This window comes from Lactuca virosa, chromosome 3, assembly GCF_052849685.1.
Source record: "Lactuca virosa cultivar CGN04683 chromosome 3, Lactuca_virosa_CGN04683_v6, whole genome shotgun sequence".
NCBI classification, from domain to species: domain Eukaryota; kingdom Viridiplantae; phylum Streptophyta; class Magnoliopsida; order Asterales; family Asteraceae; genus Lactuca; species Lactuca virosa.
Genome location: NC_136428.1, coordinates 329125417 through 329145564, shown reverse-complemented (window position 1 = coordinate 329145564; position 20148 = coordinate 329125417).

Sequence of the window (20148 nt, the reverse complement as noted above, 5' to 3'; positions counted from 1 at the left end):
ATATACACCATTAGAAGGCAATGCTTCAAAATATAAAGTACCATTATACAAAGAAGTAATAGAACCAACTTCATTATTTAATGAAAATCTAAAACCTTGGCTGTACAAACCATGAAAACAAATAATATTCCTCGTCATCTCCGATGAGTAGCAACAATCATTCAAGTCTAATCCTAACCCACTACTAAGCACTAAAGAGTAAATCCTGATCTTGGTGACAAGCGATGATTTCCTGTTCCCCATTATCAGGTTCATCTTCCCATGCTCCACATCCCTACTTATTCTTAGCACCTACAAATCAGAACAAATGTGAAAACCACATCCTGTATCAACGACCCAAGAATTAGCATGTGATGAGTTATTAGATTGAATAGTGTAAATACCTGCACAAGAAGGTTTTATCTTTCCATCCTTGATGTCCTGCAAGTATTTCGGGCAGCTTCGCTTCCAATGCCCTTTGTCGTGAAAGTAGAAGCACTTTGCTTCCTTTGGATCGGATGAAGGAGTAGCAGAACCACCTTTTCCTTTGGACCCACTTGAATAAGATCCATCATGAGACTTTCCCTTGTGATTCTTAGAGGGAGCTTTCCTCTTTTCCCCTTCCCATGTCCAATGGCCATGTTGGGTATAGAAGATTGCGTCATTGGGCCTTTTGTTTTAGTCCAATATGTATACGGTATTGGGCTTGTCCAGCCATCATTTATTAGGGTTATAGTATCTATATATAGTGCATGCATGCACCATGTATTAGGAAGTCGTTGATATCATTATTGTAACCCTACCACACCTCTACAGTAGCAATTCTTAATAGAGTTCTTCTGAGGTTGTGGCTTATTAATCATTCGACATCAGTTTGATTCATCTTGTGTTCTTATTTACTTTGTGTTCTTGTCTTGCTTGTTAAGAATCTTATCGATCTTAAAGAGTTTTTTGTCTCATCAATTGGTATCAGAGCAGTAGATTTCTCTTGCCTCAATGGAGAAAACCAAAAGTGTCTATTCGCCTTACCCGACAAACACCTATTCTCCACTACTTGTTTGGAGCACATCTTGAATAATATAAACAGGTGCAAACAAAATGACGAAGATATTAAGAAGAAGTTTAATGACATGCTTCGCTGGTATATCAGTTTTCGTCATACTCTACTAGCTATCATACTGAAGCTGTTCAAGACATTGAAGAAGACAAAACCGGTTCAACAGTAGATTTCTCTCGCCTCAATTGACGCAAAGGGGGAGATTGTTGGGTATAGAAGATTGTGTCATTGGGCCTTTTGTTTTAGTCCAATATGTATAAAGTTTTAGGCTTGTCCAGTCGTCATTTATTAGGTTTGTAGTATCTATATATAGTACATGCATGCACCGTGTATTAGGAAGTCGTTGATATCATTATTGTAACCCTACCACACCTCTACAGTAGCAATTCTTAATAAAATTCTTCTGAGGTTGTTGGTTATAGAAGATTGCGTCATTGGGCCTTTTTTTTAGTCCAATATGTATACGGTTTGGGGCTTGTCTAGCCGTCATTTATTAGGGTTATAGTATCTATATATAGTGCATGCATGCACCATGTATTAGAAAGTCGTTGATATCATTATTGTAACCCTACCACACCTCTATAGTACCAATTATTAATAGAGTTCTTCTGAAGTTGTGGCTTATTAGTCATTCGACATCAGTTTGATTCATATTGTGTTCTTATTTACTTTGTGTTCTTGTGTTGCTTGATAAGAATCTTATCGATCTTAAAGAGTTTTAGTCTCATCAATTGGTATCAGAGTAGGAGGCTGTGTAAATAATACGCATCTCTTCTGTTAGAAGAAAATCTTTAGGGTTTCCGCTTTTATCGAATCCATTGGAGTCGTCATCACTTTATTGACGTTGTTCCTAGATCTCGATATTACCCTAACTCAATCTTCACAAGTCTGATTCTTGACAGGTACACAGATCAAATCATCATGTCTCTCGACGAGTCTCAAAACAATCCCATCAACATCTCTAACAGCATTGGCTCGATCACAAGGATTCTGATCCTATACACTCACGAATATGAGGTATGGGCTCTTCATTTTGAAGACTATGTTCTTGGTTCAGAGAATAACGGATACTTGATCTGGGAGGCTATTACTTTGGGTCCTTTCGTTCACTCTGGAACCAACAGAAACATCAAGACACAGAAAGAGTACAATCAGTTTATGGTAGATGTGAAATAAGTCCCTCAAGATGAGAAGGATAAACTGATTAGCAATGTAAAAGCAATGAGGATGATCAGATTCGCTTTACAATCTGATACATTTCGTCTGGTGAGTATGTGTACTTCTGCAAAGGAAATATGGGAAAGGCTTAAGAGTTATATTCCACCGATGAGGATCTCGAGCATTCCATCCAAACTCTTCTACTTTCGGAGTTTGGTGACTTCAAGCAAAAGCCTGAGGAAATTCTTATTCAAACATTCAATTGTTCTAACCATCTTCTCAGTAAGATGATTAAGCACGGAATTGGCATAGAGGTGATCGAATAGAAGGTCACTTTCATGAATGGCCTAAGACCCGAATGGATGGCAGTGGTTTCAACTGTTAAAGCACATGAACAGTTCAAGTCTTACTCGTTAGCAAAGCTCGTAGGGATTCTCAAGTCACATGAAAGTGTTGTGACAAAAGACTCAAAAGTTGTTTCTAGTTTGGGCTCTTTGGCACTTGTGGCTAAAGGTAAATCCATGACCGATGAAGAACCTGAGACTGATCTCTCATAATGTGATCTTACTAGTGAGGAGTATGCTCTGATGGTGTCTAACCCTATGCGGTTTGCAAGGAAGAAATTCCCTTCTTCCAAGAACCAAAATTGGCAAGGGAATTATAACTCTGAGAAGGCGAAGGAGGAGAACAAAAACACTTCTCAGAAGGAAGAAGAGAAGGAAGAAGAGAAGAAAGAAGAAAAGCTAGTTGGTAACTCTAGGTATGACTGCCATTACTGTCACGGGCAGAATCATTTGGCGAAGGATTGCATGTTCGAAAGTTGAATGAGAAGAAAGAGGGAGAAGATGATGAAGCTTACTTCATGCGTAAGCTGGAAGAAATCAAGAAGAAGAAATCTAATGATAAATCTATGTATGCTTTGATTGTTCAGGAAAATGTGGCAGAGAACGAGTTCGGTGGACTAGAAGTTTGGTCTACTGACTCGGAAGATGAAGAAGTTCGCAAGCCCACACATGGCAGGGAATTTGTGGCGAAGGAAGAAGGCTCTGAAGTTACTGGCAGATGTTTGATGGTAACAACTGGTGTGTCACAAATGAGAGGCTACACAACAGATGGTGGGTGTGAAGAAGCGAAAGAGAGGGAAGACAAATGCTTTACCCCAAAACCAATCGGAGAGCAGATCAACGAGTGTGATCAGTTGATCAAGAAGGTAAATTCCATCCTTAACTTTCTTAAAATACCCGTATCTAACTATGAAAAAGAATTAAATGATTTAAAATTCACCTTCTCCAGTTTAAGTGGTAGCCTAAAACAAACTCGCCTCACAAATTCCAACCTAACTGATCAAATTAGCAGGGTGTCTTCCAAGAGATAGGATCGAAGGATATGGATAGAGAAGAAGGAATTAGATTTGGTTAAGGCAAGAGATGAATTGATTTATTTGCAACGTGACAATTTAAAGTTTTTGAAACAAAGGAATATTTTTTTCTTGATTGCTAAACGTCTTTATTCCAATATTACTCAGTTGCATTTAAATTGTGAGATTGGCAATAAGATCCATAAAATGATTTTGCCTTTCCTTGAATTAAAGGAAGATGAAATAAATGTTGATTGCTATAAATGTGAATCAATTGTCTCATCAGAAGAAACCTCTAAAGCCTATAGAATTGGACTGGACAAAATTGAGTCATTTATTAAGTCCAAAGCCCACAAGGTCATGCTCAGAAACTTACTGGATGAAAATAACAGATTGAAAATAAAGACTGAAACTGTACATAAATTTGATTTGTCTAGTTCTAAGTTGAGTTCAGATAAAAAGATCAATACTGAAAATACATCTGAATTTGATGAGGGCAGTGACATGAGTGAAATATCTGTGGAGGATGAGGTTGACTGTTCTAAATTTATTAAAACAGAACCCGAACCAACAAAAGTCCTTATATCCGAAAACTTTGTTGAGTTCACTCGATTGTCTAAAGACAAGGTTAAAGTCCTGAAAGAGAAGGTCGTGGTATACCAAAAGGTAAAAATTGTACCAAATCAAGTGTACACTACCGCTGCAGTTACTAAGGATCATACAGTTGAGCTAGAAAACATAGTAGATGAAGATAACGTTGAGGGCTGTGATGAGTATTTTTGGTCAGCCCCAATCGACAATGCAGATGAAACGAAAGGTTTGTCGGAACGAACCTCGTGGAGAGTGAAAAACAGATACGTAGTTGAACCAATAAACAAACCATCAAGGTTCAATAAAGATAGTACAAGTGGCACCAAGGACGTTCAAAGTGAATTTTCAAAAGGAACAAGCGAAACTAACAGTACAAGCGAACCTGAGTTGGTGAGAACCGAATCTCATGCCAGGAAGGCGAAACCGAATGTGAATATTCACAAATCATCCAAGCAACTTGCAGAGCAGAAACATCAACGAAATAGGAGATATCCAAAAAATCTCAACGAAAGGAAGCAGTTTTGGCAATCCCAGAACTCCAACTATGTATGTAAAGAAAAAGCTTCCAACCAAAAGACAAAAGTACAATCACAGGCGAAACCCAAACAGTGTTCACACTGTAGTTCCTACGCTTCACAGAAACAAAATGGTAGTTTTGCCCACAAGTCATCAGTTCCAAAAACGTTTTCTGAGAAACCCAATCCTCCTCACTCTCTACCAAATAAAACTCCTATCAAGGATGTTAAAGGGAAGGGAAAGCTCGTCTCATATTCTGAAGTTCAAACAAAGAAGACGACCACTAACCCTAGGAAGGATAAGAGATAATTTGTTAAGAATCATCATAAAGAAAAACAAACTGATTCAAACAAAACAAGTAACAAAATCAAGGTTTTCACCATTAAAAGAAAAGACAAAACCACTTTAATAAAACAAATGTATATGTTTGATCTTTCTATTGCTTTTCCTTGTTCTGTAAAAGGCTCACTAGGTCCCAAGAAACTTTGGGTTCCTAAATCCGCTTAATTTTGTAGGTCTACGTGATGAGCAGTTTGACAACGAATAGTATATTGATAGTGGCTGCTCGCGTCACATGACAAAAAGAAAGGAAGATCTGAGAGAGTTTCGTACTCTCAAAGATGGTGGATGTGTAAAGTATGGTAATAATTCCTTTGGAAAAATAAAAGGCTACGGCATGATCACTAATGGAGATTTTTCAATCCGGAAGGTGGCTTATGTGGAAGGGTTGCAACACAATCTAATTAGTGTTTCACAATTAGTTGTGGGAACTGGTCTGAAAGTATCCTTTGATGATGAAGGATCAGAAATTATAGTGAAAACGACGAAAGCAGTTCTATTGAAGTCACAGCAAAAAGGGGAGATGTACCCATTAAACCTAAATCCCATAAGAGGGAATCCTGCTATATGGCTGCTAACGAAGGCTCACTTTGATGAAAGCTGGCTATGGTACCGAAGGATTTCGCACCTTAACTTCAAAGACATCAACAAGCTAGTTCTTGGTGATCACGTGCGAGGGATTCCTCTCTTAAAGTTTGATAAAGATCACATGTGTGCAGCATGCGAAATGGGGAAGCAAAGCAGAAAGAGTCACCCAACTCTTGTAAACAGAAAGATCATCGAGCATCTTGAGCTTCTTCATATTGATCGATGTGGATCGTCTGCAATTGAAAGTGTCGGTGGTAATAAGTATATACTTGTTATTGTTGACTATTTTTCCCGTTTAACTTGCGTATATTTTCTTAAACAGAAATCAGAGGCCTCTCCAAAGCTGAAGAACTTTATAAAGCAAGTAGAAGTTTAGTTGCGAAAGTTGGTTCGTAACATCAGAAGCGACAATGAGCTGGAATTTAAAAACAAAGAGTTTGAAGAATTCTTAGCTGAAAAGGGAGTAACTCACAACTTTTCTACTCCCTACACTCCACGGCAGAATGGCGTAGTTGAAAGACGAAATTGTTCCTTATGTGAAGTTGCCCGAACAATGCTTAGCTTCAGTTGTTTACCTCTATATTTATGGGCTGATGCAATCTCCACAGCTTGCTACACTCAAAATAGATCCTTCTTGAATAAGCGATTTACCCTTACTCCATATGAAATCTTAAATAATCGCAAACCTAACGTCAAATTTTTCCATGTCTTCGGTTCCAGATGTTTCATCTTTAATTCTAAAGAAAAATGAAGCAAGTTCGAGGGGGAGAACACATCTCCAACTATGACCCATAAAAGTCCACTCGAGAGGGAGAATTCTGAACCTGATCTTGAAACCGTCTCATCATTGGAGGGGGAGAATCAAATACAAATGTTGATTCGGATGTTCAATCATAATTCGAAGAGGAAGTCAACGCTGAACTAGATCCTGCCTAGATCCTACCCTCCGCTCACAAAATGAACAAGAGATCACCCAAAAACTCAAGTTATTAGTGAATCATCTAAGGGAGTGCTTATACGCTCTCAACTAAAAGCGAAGCAAACTGCTTTATTCTCTCAAGTGGAATATTGCATGTTTAATTCATTCATCTCCAAAGTTGACCCGAAAACAGTTTATACTGCACTCGATCACTCTGATTGGGTTCAGGCTATGCAAGACGAACTCAATGAGTTCGAACGAAACAAGGTTTGGAGATTGATTCCCACGCCACCTGATGCATCTGCGGTCGGTCTAAAATGGGTGTTTCGCAACAAGATGGATAAAGAAGTCAATGTCATAAGGAACAAAGTGAGACTTGTGGTGAAAGGATATTGCCAGGAAGAATGGATCGACTATGAAGAAACTTTCGCTCCAGTAGCAAGGTTAGAATCAGTTCGAATTTTTTTGGCATATGCAGCACACAAAAACTTTGAGGTATTCCAGATGGATGTCAAGTGTGATTTCCTAAATGGAGAACTAGAAGAAACTGTATACGTTGAGCAACCACCGGGTTTCGTGAATGAACAGTATCCCAACCATTGCTATATTTTGGACAAAGCTGTATATGGTCTGAAGCAAGCTCCTAGAGCCTGGTATGAAACTTTAACTCGTTTTCTAAAGATGTCCAAGTTTAAACAAGGTTCAGTTGACCCAACCTTCCTTCACAAGAAAGAGGGTGACCGTTTAATGATCGTCCAAATATAAGTCGATGACATCATCTTCGGTTCCACAAATTCTAGCCTAACAGCTGAATTCTGGAAGTTGATGGAGACTAAATTTGAGAAGAGTTCAATAGGTCCAGTTAACTTTTTCCTTGGATTGAACATAAGACAGGGACCAGAGGGCATTTTTATCAATCAGGAGGCTTACACAAAGACTTTACTAGCGAAGTTCGGCATGATGGGAGACTCAAGAGTGAAGGTGCCAATGGCTTTCGGGACGAAGCTAACACCATCTCTAGAAAAATCGGCTGCTGATATGACGCTCTATCGCAAAATTATAGGGTCTCTAGTGTATCTTACAGCTAGTAGACCAGATATTATGTTTTCTGTTTGTTACTGTGCCAGGTTTCAAGCCAATCCACGCGAACCTCACATGGTGGCAGTCAAGAACATCTTCTGATACCTGAAGCGAACCTCATCTCTCGGCATATGGTATCCGGCGACATCAGGATTCTTCGTTCAAGCATTCTCTGATGCCGATCTAGGAGGATGTGGTCTAGATAGGAAAAGCACCACAGGTCGTTTTCAATTTCTGGATGGCAAACTCGTCAGCTAGCAATCCAAGAAACAAACGTGCGTATCATTGTCCACAGTCGAAGCTAAATATATAGTCGCTGCATCTTGTGCTTCGCATGTCATTTGGATTCAAAGTCATTTAAGAGACTATGGCCTAAACATGAAGCGAATCCCACTCTATTGGGACTCTGAAAGCGCAATCCGAATATGTCACAACCTAGTGCAACAGTCAAAGATGAAACACATAGCACTGAGGTACCACTTTATCAAGGATCATATGGAAGATGGAAACGTTGAAATTCATTTCATGCACTCCGCTGATCAATTGGCTGACATATTCACGAAAGCCTTGCCTGAAGCAACGTTCAACAGTATACTCCAAGGCTTAGGAATAATGGAAGCCGAATCTGTACCGAAACCCCTTTCAGCTCATTAAAATTTTCACAAGCGAAATAGAGCGAACGCTCGTTCTATTTCGGTTCCGAATTTTTCGGGCACCGAATTTTACCAAACGCTCGGTATGTTTCGCTTCATCCATCAAAAGGCGAACATTCGGTTGACACTTTATGTATACTTTTTGTACACTTTATTTTTTTTTCTGTTTTTATTTCTTTTTCAGAAAAATCTAAAATACAAAAATATTTTTTTCTGTTTTTATTTCTTTTACAAAAAAATCTAAAATACAAAAGTATTTTTCCTTTCTGTTTTTATTCCTTTTTTTCGAAAAAACTAAAATACAAAAATATTTTTCCTTTCAGTTCTTATTTCTTTTTCAGCCATATCGAACATGAAAAAAAATTAATTTGTTTAACCTAGATTGTTTTACAATTGCTGCTTGTCTCAACAATCTATCATGGGGAAGGTATCAACTCTTAATCTATATACTAGCTAACTGTCCCTAGAAGCATGCTGACGCATGTTGTCCAAAGCCTCGACGACTCTAGAGTGAAGCCTTACTGATTCGATATATACAAATCGGTTCTACCCAATCAGGCTGTTAAATTCACTTCAGTCATGAGCTACCTTACTATTCTCATATTGAGTCAAGATTTATCTGCTTGGTCACTCTCATATAGCAGAGGTACTTTCGGTTCTTTAACCACCTCACCATTTTTCTCCATTATTTTTGATTCCATGAAAGTAACCCTTGAGACTCTCAGCATGTACCACTGAGGTTTACGGTTACACAACATATGTGTTAATGATCTTAGTATCATTTCATCATGATCTAAATGAAACCCACAATCCAATACCTTAAATGAATTGACGGTGAACAATTGAACGTTCTAGTTTTTCACCCATGTATTAATGAAACCACTCATGTGGTATGTACCAAGAAATCTCTTTTATCTATTAAGATCTTTATGAAATTGTCTAAAACTAAGGCATTTCTTCCCAAAAGATCCAGTTTTATTTTGTTTTTTAGATTTCTAAACTTTTCCCAAGTCACTACAAAATTATCAAACGCACTTGATGTTTAAAGCTACACTGGCTACACAAGTACTTCACCCTACTTTCATTCTTATATCAAGTTCGTAGTTTGGTTGAAGTGAAAGCCACCCTTTCAGCCGAAATTAAAAGATGCCTTTCAATGTTTCTTACCAAACATTTGATCGTACTTCAATGGGAAACCACACAGACATTTCTAAGTCTCTCTTGACTTTGAAAGAAGAGATTCGTGCCCGGGATCCTCAGTTTAACGTCTCGAATGACATCACTTAAATCCCATAGATATAACTTGATTTAATTCTTCTTCTTTGGCACACCCTTGCACAAAAGTCTATTGACTTTCCAAAGGTCTTGTTCGTGGTTACTATGGCTTATTCCTCTTACAGGATGTTACATTATCTCGCTTCCACATGGGATTATTCAGGCGAAAGGAGCTTCGTTTATTAACTTGGAATATGATGCGTTAAAGGATGATATGAAGAGGTGGGGAATGGATAAGATTTCAAACTAAAGGCGCGTGAATTTGAAACGTCACTAATTGATCACGCCGCCTGACACGCTTTTGAGGGTAACAATTGTCAAATCACTTCTAATCAGGCGTCGATTCAGAAAATCACGCTTACATTATCATTAAGGATTTTCTCTCTCCTGGTAATCATATAAAGGGATTTCTCATAATTCTTTTCCTCCTTCACCACTTACAAAAACTCTCGAGCATTCAAAAGGCAAATACTCTCTCTACTGTTCATCTTCCTCACCATGCTTCAATAATGGCATAATCATCTTCAGTTCACGAACACACTGCTCAATCCACTCTCCTCACGATCAAAACTAATCAGAACTTGATCATCGACTTGGATCCATTCCAGTATGATGCTTTTATGCTGCAGATCGTCGAATGCCTCAAGTACTCACTACTGGTACATGCTCTTTCCAAAGTTGAATACGTGCCAATGTCTCTCCTATCTCAAGTTTACTCTTCAGCAAAGTACGTCAAGGCTGAGGAGCGTATTATTTTCGATATTCTCAATAAGAAAACATTTGTCTCCAAAATTAGGTTTTGCTCTCTTTTAGGGCTAACCCAAGTAGACTCAATGGTGCATCCTGACTCGATCACTAATGCTCAGATCTTCGAGATGTTATACATGGGGTACACTGATCTTCTCTCCACCATCACAAAAGTCAAGAAATCTTGCCTACCTCCTCACTAGAATGGGTTGTTTACCCTTCTATTTAAGGGTTTTTCTTAACGGGTAGCTGGATCCGATAGTGAAAGAAAAGCTTTCATGACCATCATGGTCTATACCATGGCATTAGTCTTGATTATGGGTCTATTCTCTGGACTCAATTGGTTCAAAGTTTGAATTCAACTTCTCGTCACACCGAGATTTCATGTGGGAGATTCTGGACCATCGTTACCAAAAGGGCTATGGATAAATTTCAAATCCCACTCATGGTAGATTCTCTAATGTCTGCAATTGCTAATGTCTGCAATTGCTACTTTCCACACCACAAAGATCATCGTGGTCGACCCTTCCAAGTTTCCGTTCATCGGTCCAATCGTTAAGACGATGTAAAGGTGTGTTTCCGGGACTAGTAAAATTATTTCTGAATACAAGAAACAATTCTTTTCAGGACCAAGGGTATTCACTCCTGAGATGCAATGTTCCCTCGATGAGGCTGACAAGTAAAAGAAAGGAGGTAAGAAAGGGGACAAAAAGAAAGAATTTCAATAGGGACCCTCATCTAAAACTATCACGCCTAAGAACTGAAAGGGTAAAACCGTTGAACCTTCGGCTCCTAAGAAGCGAAAGCTGCGAAAAATGACTCTCAAGCCGAAAGTCTCTTCAACAAGCGATTCTGATTATGTACCTTCGGATCACCCAGTAACAGAGCCAAGCGACAGCGAAGATCTTCTGTCTTATGGTTCGCCTCGAAGTAATTCGCCTCCACCTTCACCAAATCGTCAGGTACATGTTTCTGAACCCATTTAATCTCCACCTCGTTCTTCTATTCCTATCTCGATAGCTCCTTGCCCACCTCCAGTTTCATCTCAACCACCCACTTCTACACCATTACCACCACCCATATTCATCGAAACAACTACCACCACCACTACCACTACAACATAACCATTGGTTCATGTCAACGCATCTGATGCGGGGGCACAAACTGCTGGTTTTGAAATCCCCATTACTTCAAAACCACTTTCTCCACTTCACTTCAATGAGTCTGACACCATTCTGGTGGCAACGATGTGGAATTTGACACATTCCACTATAGCCCCTTTACCGTTCAAAGTGACAGGGATGATGATGCCCCAGTCACTAAAAGGGATCTTAAAGCCATGAATGAGAAGCTCGAAACTTTGCTTGCCTCTGCATCTTCCTCTTCTACCACTGAATACTCTGAAACAGCGGTAAAGGCCCTGTTTTCTACACTGGTCAAAGAGCATCAGGAATCGATTGATAAAGCCACCAAAGCTGTTGAAGCTTCTACAACTTCTTGTAAGCAAGCGACCGAAAATGTCGAAAAACTAATCTCAGATGCTCAATTGTTTTTGGAATCTCTCCAGGCGGCTGCCGAAAAAAATGCTAATACGGTGAATGCTACTATTGAGAAACTCACCACTTCGCTCCAGGCTGAGAAGAAGCATTTTGAAATCATTCGCACAGGGATTATAACTGATAATGTAGCGTTCATATCTTCAGTGAATTCTCGTCTTGATCAACTCCAGACTGAGTTAGCCGTGGAAAACAAAGTCATGGACGAACTGGCTCTTCGTACTACTCAGCTCAAAACTCAGACTCTAAAGCTCAACCAAGCGAACAAGGTTGTTGATGAGCTCCAGTCTGAAAAGACAGTGATGAAGACGTGTGTGGGTGATGTCAGTATCGTACTCACCAATCTGCTTGATGCTCATGACTCAATCCTTACCATCAGTGTCCGCCGACACTTAGAAGAAAAACTCAGTCCAGCACTTGAGATCCTGCGTCGCCTTGGGGGTGTTTCCGAGGCGGGTACTCCTCCGAAACAAGGGGGATAAGTAACTAAAGAACATCCTACTCAACCTCCTCCTACTCAAACAACTGAAACAACTCAGACTCTTTCGAAACTGAAAGTCACCAATGAACCGAAGGGTAATGCAGCTTTGAGTTCCAAAGGAAAGAAAATCATCGGCGAAAGTGAAGAAGAAGAAGAAACTAAAGAAGAGTTGTTAATGCGAAAGCAACGTGATCGAATTCTAGATGAAAATCTCAAAATTTCACGGGAAGCCGAAGAGAGGTAACGAAAAGAGAAAGAAGTCCATGACATTTTGGAAAGCAGAAAAACTCTCTTTCCATTGTGGACATTGGAAAAGTTACTGAAAGAAGAAATCGAGTCTCCAAGCACTCATTGGCTTGAGCTGGTCATTTCTTTTGACTTGGAGAATTCTAAAGATTCACAGTTTGATATGCCAATCACCCGAAGGGCATTTGTTTTTCGCTGCTTCGAGCCGACAGCATCAATTCCCTCTCCTGACGCGAAAACTGATCGGTCTTCAATTGATTACTATCTTGCTTTTTCTCAACCTCAGTACTTGACCTGGAGTGCACAGAAGATTACACCGGTCAAAGTTCTAAAGCAAGTCACTGCAGGAAGCTTTATCAATGCGAAGTCTCGGGTGACTCGAGGTTCTGAAAACTCAATTCATGAGATCTCTCTTGCTGATCTTCCGAACCTTAACCCCCACGATTGGATCCTGCTCACAAATTTTCTGTTAACCGAAGAACAGAAGTATGACCCCATTCTTGCTCACATAAAGCGAATGCTGGTTTCATACATACATGAAGTCGCGAAGCTGGATCAGGAGATTGCCTCTGCCTTGAGGAAAAAGCCAACTGTCAAACCAATTGGTAAAGCAAGCGATGTGAACAAAATTCAAATGGGCAAAATAGAATGAAATATTTCACAATGATGTTCACTCGTGGAGAAAACCAAAAGTGTCTGTTCGCCTTACCCAACAAACACCTGTTCTCCACTACCTGTTTGGAGCACATCTTGAATATTATAAACAGGTGTAAACAAAATGACGAAGCTATTAAGAAGAACTTTAATGACATGCTTCACTGGTATATCAGTTTTCGTCATACTCTACTAGCTATCATACTAAAGATGTTCAAGACAGTGAAGAAGACAAAATAGGTTCAGCAGTAGATTTCTCTCACCTCAATTGATGCAAAGGGGAGATTGTTGGGTATAGAATATTGCGTCATTGGGCCTTTTGTTTTAGTTCAATATGTATACGGTTTTGGGATTGTCCAGCCGTCATTTATTAGGGTCATAGTATATATATATATATATATATATATATATATATATATATATATATATATATATATATATATATATATATATATATATATATATATGTATATATAGTTCATGCATGCACCGTGTTTTAGGAAGTCATTGATATCATTATTGTAATTCTACCACACCTCTACAGTAGCAATTCTTAATAGAGTTCTTCTGAGGTTGTGGCTTATTAATCATTCGACATCAGTTTGATTCATCTTATGTTCTTATTTACTTTGTATTCTTGTGTTGCTTGTTAAGAATCTTATCGATCTTAAAGAGTTTTAGTCTCATCAGGCTAGGACTGGGTCAGCACCAGTAGGAGTGGATGCGACAGGTTTGTCTTTGAATCCACTTTCAGCAGTTCTTAACAGACCTTGAAGTTTTCACAAGGTGACTTCCTCCTTGTTCATGTGATAAGTCATCTTGAACTGGTTATAGCAAGGAGGTAAAGAGTCTAGGATTATATCAATCGCTAACTCTTCGTCAAAGTTGATATTCAGCTTGAGGAGACGATCCACATACCTTTGCATCCTTTGCAAGTGGCTCGTAATGGACTCTCCATCTTTCATCTTGGTCGTTATCAATAAGGCAACGATCTCGTACCTTTCTTGACGCGCACTTTGATGGTACTTTTCCATCAAGCCTTGGCACATCTCGTAAGGCCAGTAGTCATCATAGAAACGCTGCAGCTCAGGATTCATAGTGGCTACCATTATACAAGACACCTTTGTCGCGTCCTTTTCGTGAGCCCTATACTCAGCTATTTCTTTAGCGGAAGCTTTAATTTCCTCTATCTCTTTGAGCTTTTCATCGAGGACGTATTCTTTTTCCTTGTATCTAAGGGCCATGCAGGTGTTGCAGATCCAGTCATTGAAATATGACCCATTGAAAGTGACCCTCACACAAATGTTTATAAGAGAAAAAGAGCTTGAGGGGTTGGAGTTTAAGCCAGAAGCGTTGTTTGAGCCAGACATCTGAAAAGAAAAGGAACAAAGTTTAGATTAGATAAAGATTCCTTAATATGACACCCAAATGAAATATTAAGGCTAGGACCCAACACAATATTTCATAATTCGGAAGGGGGATGTTGTAATCCAATTGCAAAATATTTGAAGGTATGTAAATGACGATTTACCAATTTCCACAATCAAAAACTAAATGAAGAATTAGGTTTTAAATGAAATGAAATTCCTAGATTCTCTTGAGATACATTGAACTTTTCAATGGCATGTTTCATCTCGATTATGTCCTTCAAGCTTGTGACTGGGATACCAGGTATCACAAACAAGGTGTGAATAACCATGCAAATTTGCTTGGCACTCTCGAGTCATTTACCACCTAATCAATGTGCCGGTTAACCACACACGCTCCATTGATCTATGATAATTCTCGAGCTACCATTCGCCACCCTTTCTAGTCCAATTTAGTGTGTCGGTTAACCACACACGATCCACTAACGAATTGACAAGGTGCAAAGTGAAATTTCATGGAATAGCATCATTTTCACATTTTTTCTAAAGTAACTAAGATTGAGAATATATAAAAGCATTTAGTCACTTCATAACTTTCATTATACTTATTAATGAGGAATTAATGTCCTATCCTACCAGTTCGGCTAGCGACCCTCCACTAGCCAAGAGTGCGTTGGGTAAGAGTGGATACCCAATGGCGGTCATTTTACAGGCTGCTTCCTTAAACACCCCTTATAGGTCAGCTTTGTGAATGAGGCCTACTAACGGTAAGACTTATTCATCTTATACATATATATATATATATATATATATATATATATATATATATATATATATATATATATATATATATATATATATATATATATATATATAAGTATATTTATATATATACATACATATATACATATATATATATATATATATATATATATATATATATATATATATATAAGTGTTAAGCTTTATTTTAAACTTTTAAAACACTAGGGTTTTAGAATTTAATATTTCAAAATTAAAACTCTTTAATCAAATTTTAAATTCCAAAACTTAAGGGCAAGTTATGAAATTTTTCAAAACTTTTAGATCAAATTTAAAATAATCAAAATAATCATATAATTTTATCATTATCAAAATTTGACCTAATCCGATTCTATTTGGTAAGATAAATTCAAATCAAATTTTACAAATAATTAATTTATCACATAATCTAGTAATTATCTTAAAATTTGACAATTGTCTTTTAATTAGATGAGGATATCCATTACCATATCATAAAAATCGATTTTAATCAGTTAAAACATCTTATGGTAATTATCTTAATCGAATTTTGGCTTGAAATCCAAAAAATCTGCAATCAGACGAGTCAACTCGTCGAGTCAGGCTTTGGACTCGTGGAGTCCCACAATAGACTCGTCGAGTTCATCTGGAAGAGTCCAGATTTAGATTGTTTTCAGCTTTGAACAATTAACCATGGCATCAAATATAACAAAAAAACAACCTGTCTCTGATACCACTAATGGGTTTTGAGCACTACAACATTTCTATGGTGTACATGCAACCCCAATGCTTTGGATCTAGGTTTTTCTTAAGTTATACATGCAATATTGATTGTCGAAAGCATAAACCCTAATCTAGCATACAATTTTGGGATTTACAACTAAAACAAAGTTAGATGAATACCTTTTCCTTGTAGCTTGGAGATCTTGACCTTCAAGAGCTTAGTGCCTCAATTGTTGCACCTCTAATGAGTCAAAAACACCAATTAGCAATTGGAAGATTATGATAGAGAGGGTGAGGCTCTAAAAATCGGCTAGGGTTCTTTTTAAGTGCATAGGTTGATTTCAAGGATCCAAGGGGTGTATTTATAGCTGAGCAGCTAGGGTTTCAGGTAAAACCCTAATCAGATTGCTTAAGCCTTAAGCAGTCTAGTAGATCCTTCCAGAAGGCCTCCTTTGGACGAAATCTATTTGGGCTACACATAGAATTTCATCCACCCCCTTCCTAGTGATCCATAAGCCCAACTTGCAACTATCAGATAATTGCAATACCAATCCCCGTAATTTAATCAGTCTCTTTTGATCCCCATATAAATTCCAAATTAATTACTGATCAATACTAATTAAATAATATGATTTCTCAATTAATATATTATTCTTACAATATATCAATAAATCAAAATTAACCTTTTTCTCCATAATTCATCCTATCAAATTGCTATGGTGAAGGCAACCCAAAAGGACCATGATACTATAGGGTCAAGTACCTACCAGTTATAATTATGGGCTTAGACACCTAATCCAACACCACATAATAACTCCAACTATAGAAGCCCTTTCCGACAAGCCTGATGATCCTGAACAACCAATAACTTTAACAGCCATCAGAGATCCTGACCCCCAGATCCATCCTCAAAGGGATCCCGATGAACGGGATCCTCGAAGAAGTCCATGATCATGGATCCAACCCATTGTGGAGTATCTCCAAAATGGCACGATTCCAACAGAACAAAAAAAGCGAAAGAGCATTCCGAATAAGAGTCTCAATATTCGTAATAATCCAATGTAAACTCTATAGAAAGTCTATGGCAGGTCCATATATCAGATGCTTGGAAGATCCTAAAGCTGGAGAAGTCGTGAAAGGCATACATGAAGGAGACTGTGGCAATCACACTGGGGGCACATCCTTATGCTCCAAGGTATTGAGAATAGGATATTACTGGCCAACCATGAAGAGAGATTCTTTTCTACATGCTCAAAAATGCGATGCTTGCCAAAGACACGGCAACATCCTACATCAACCAGCAGAACCTCTACATCCTATTATATATCCATGGCCATTCATGAAATGGGGAATGGATATAGTGGGAAAATTACCAATAGCTCCAGGAGGAAAATTCTTCATGTTGGTGATAACTGATTACTTCTCGAAGTGGATCGAAGCTGAAGCCTTCGTTCAGGTAAGAGACAACGAGGTAGTCTCATTTATTAAACGTAATATCTTGACCAGGTTCGGGATCCCGGTTGAAATCATATGCAACAATGGATCCTAATTCTTAAGCAATAGGACAAAAGACTTTAGCACGGCTTGGGGAATCAAAATGATAATGTCCACACCTGTTCATCTCCAAGCTAATGGTCAAGCAGAATCTAGCAATAAGATCATAGTAAACAACTTGAAGAAAAGATTGGACAAGAAGAAAGGAAGATGGATAGAAGAGCTTCCTTTCATCCTATGGGTAGATAGGACCACTTCCAAAATAGCCACAGGTCAGACCCCCTAGTCCTTGGTGTTTGGGACAGAAGCAATGATCCCTACCGAAATAGTGATCCCGACGGCAAGATACTTACTCCAAAATGAAGAAGACAATGATAGCATCCTAGCCCAGGATCTTGACACTATTGATGAACTCAGAGATCTTGCCAAGATACGCATTGCTGCTCATCAACAAAGGATCATCGAGGCTTACAATAAGAACATAAAATTCAGAAGATTCCAAATAGGGGACTTGGTATTAAGGAAAACATTCCAAAACACCAAGCATCCTAGTGCAGGTAAATTAGCTCCTAAGTGGGAAGGACCATATCTCATAGATGCCGAAGAAGGAAAAGGAGCATATTGGCTAGCAACACTCGAAGGAGACATTTTGCCAAGATCCTGGAATGCTATACATCTTAAAGTATACTATATGTAAGTAAGATCGATTGATCTTCAACAAGACCAAGGTGCACATGTTCTTTACCTTAAAAATTTTGTCACTACTTATTTTCTCCTCGAATACGTTTCTAACTTAAGAATCAGAGGGGAGTTAGCTAGACCATTGCCCACCCCTAGCTAACGTTTGTTATGCAGAACGACGTACAGCTAAGGATCTCCATAAGTAATGATCCTGACACATAAGGATCCTCAAGATCCTGAAACATAAGGATCCTCAAGATCCTGAATAGGGATCCTCAAGGTTGAAGATCCTGAAACATAGGGATCCTCGAGGTTGAAGATCCTAAGACATAAGGATCTTGACACACAAAGATCTCAAGGTATAATCTTTAAACTATCATATACACAATCTAGAGACTGGTCATCTCTCCTACATTTAAGGGTACTTAATCCCCTCTAAGGTTTAAAGAGCTAATTACCTCTTTCACACGAACTAAGGTTTATACACCTCGCTTGAACGCACGTTATCTAACTATGGGATACGAATAAAGGGGTCATTTCACAATGTAGTGGCTTGACAATCCTCTTATCTTTGAACATAAGTTAAGATCCTTAAGGTTTATGATATTTTCATGTTATCCAAAATTGGGATCCTACCGCAGAAATTACATAAGGTTTATAACATCTCCATGTTATCATATGTTCAGATTTTTTCCCAGAAAATACACACGAATCATAAAATTTTCATAAGTAAGGATATTTCCCATGAGATACGTCAAAAGTTGGGATCCTCTCCAATATATAACATTAACATGTTATTGGTTGAATTTATGGTATTACCCAAAAAATTTGTCAAAGTATATAACCTAAACAGGTTATCCTAAGAAGGGAATTCCCCTGTATGATCTAATGACTAAGGATCCTCATCGTTAAGGATCCTCGTAATTAAGGATCCTCATCGCTATAGACCCTCATCAATGGAGAACCTTATAATTAGAAGTCAACAGCAATCCTAAGTTCTTTTCTAAGTTAATATTTATCTTCAATAAATTCTAAGATTGACGAGCTTATGAAGCTTAAGGAAAAACATGAAGACAATCAGGTTCCATCTATCCTTATTCTAAAAAAACTCTAAGTGAAATTTAAGGATCTGGAACTTTCTAGGATCCTAAGAAAAAGTCATTCGATTATCAGAAATCAAATATGCTAAAAATAATTCACTAAGAGAATTTTGTCCCTGGATTTTTTGCAGGAACCAAGTTTTCCGGGATCCTGATTGTTTAAGGATCATAATATCATAACAGTCATGAAGAGAAGTCAAAAGAGAGATATAAAGAAACACAACTATTACATGCAAAAGAGGTTGCATACCAACCCAACCAAAATATTAATTGCTTTACGTTGGTGATAAAAAAACCTACTTAAACTAACTTCTCGCAGGCCTAGACTTTAGCCTGGTCATCATCGGCCGCGCCCTTCTTCTCCCCTCCTTCGATCAGCTACAATACAGGATCCTGATTAGCAGTAGCAGGCTTGCCAGTAAATTTGGCAAATGCCTCGTGCCAACCGTCCACATCCCGGGAACCTGGATTCTCAAGATCCTCCGCAAGACGGATATTGGCCTCCCAAACAACCATTGCAGCACTGACCTTCGCATCAGAGATCACCTCCTCCATCTCGTGCAAGTGATCCTCCTCCTTCTCATCCTTCTTATTGCTGAGAAGCTCCACTCTCCTCAACAGATCCCCATTGGTCGCTTTCCACATCCTCTCCTGTCCCTGAAGGGTTTGTTCAGCCCTCTCCGCTCGGATCCATAGATCAACAGAAACATGATCAGATACCTACAACAAAGACATAGTAGGTCAGAAAAAGGTAGAATATTAGAATAAAAGATAATACGAGAATAAAATCAGTACTTACAGCTTGGG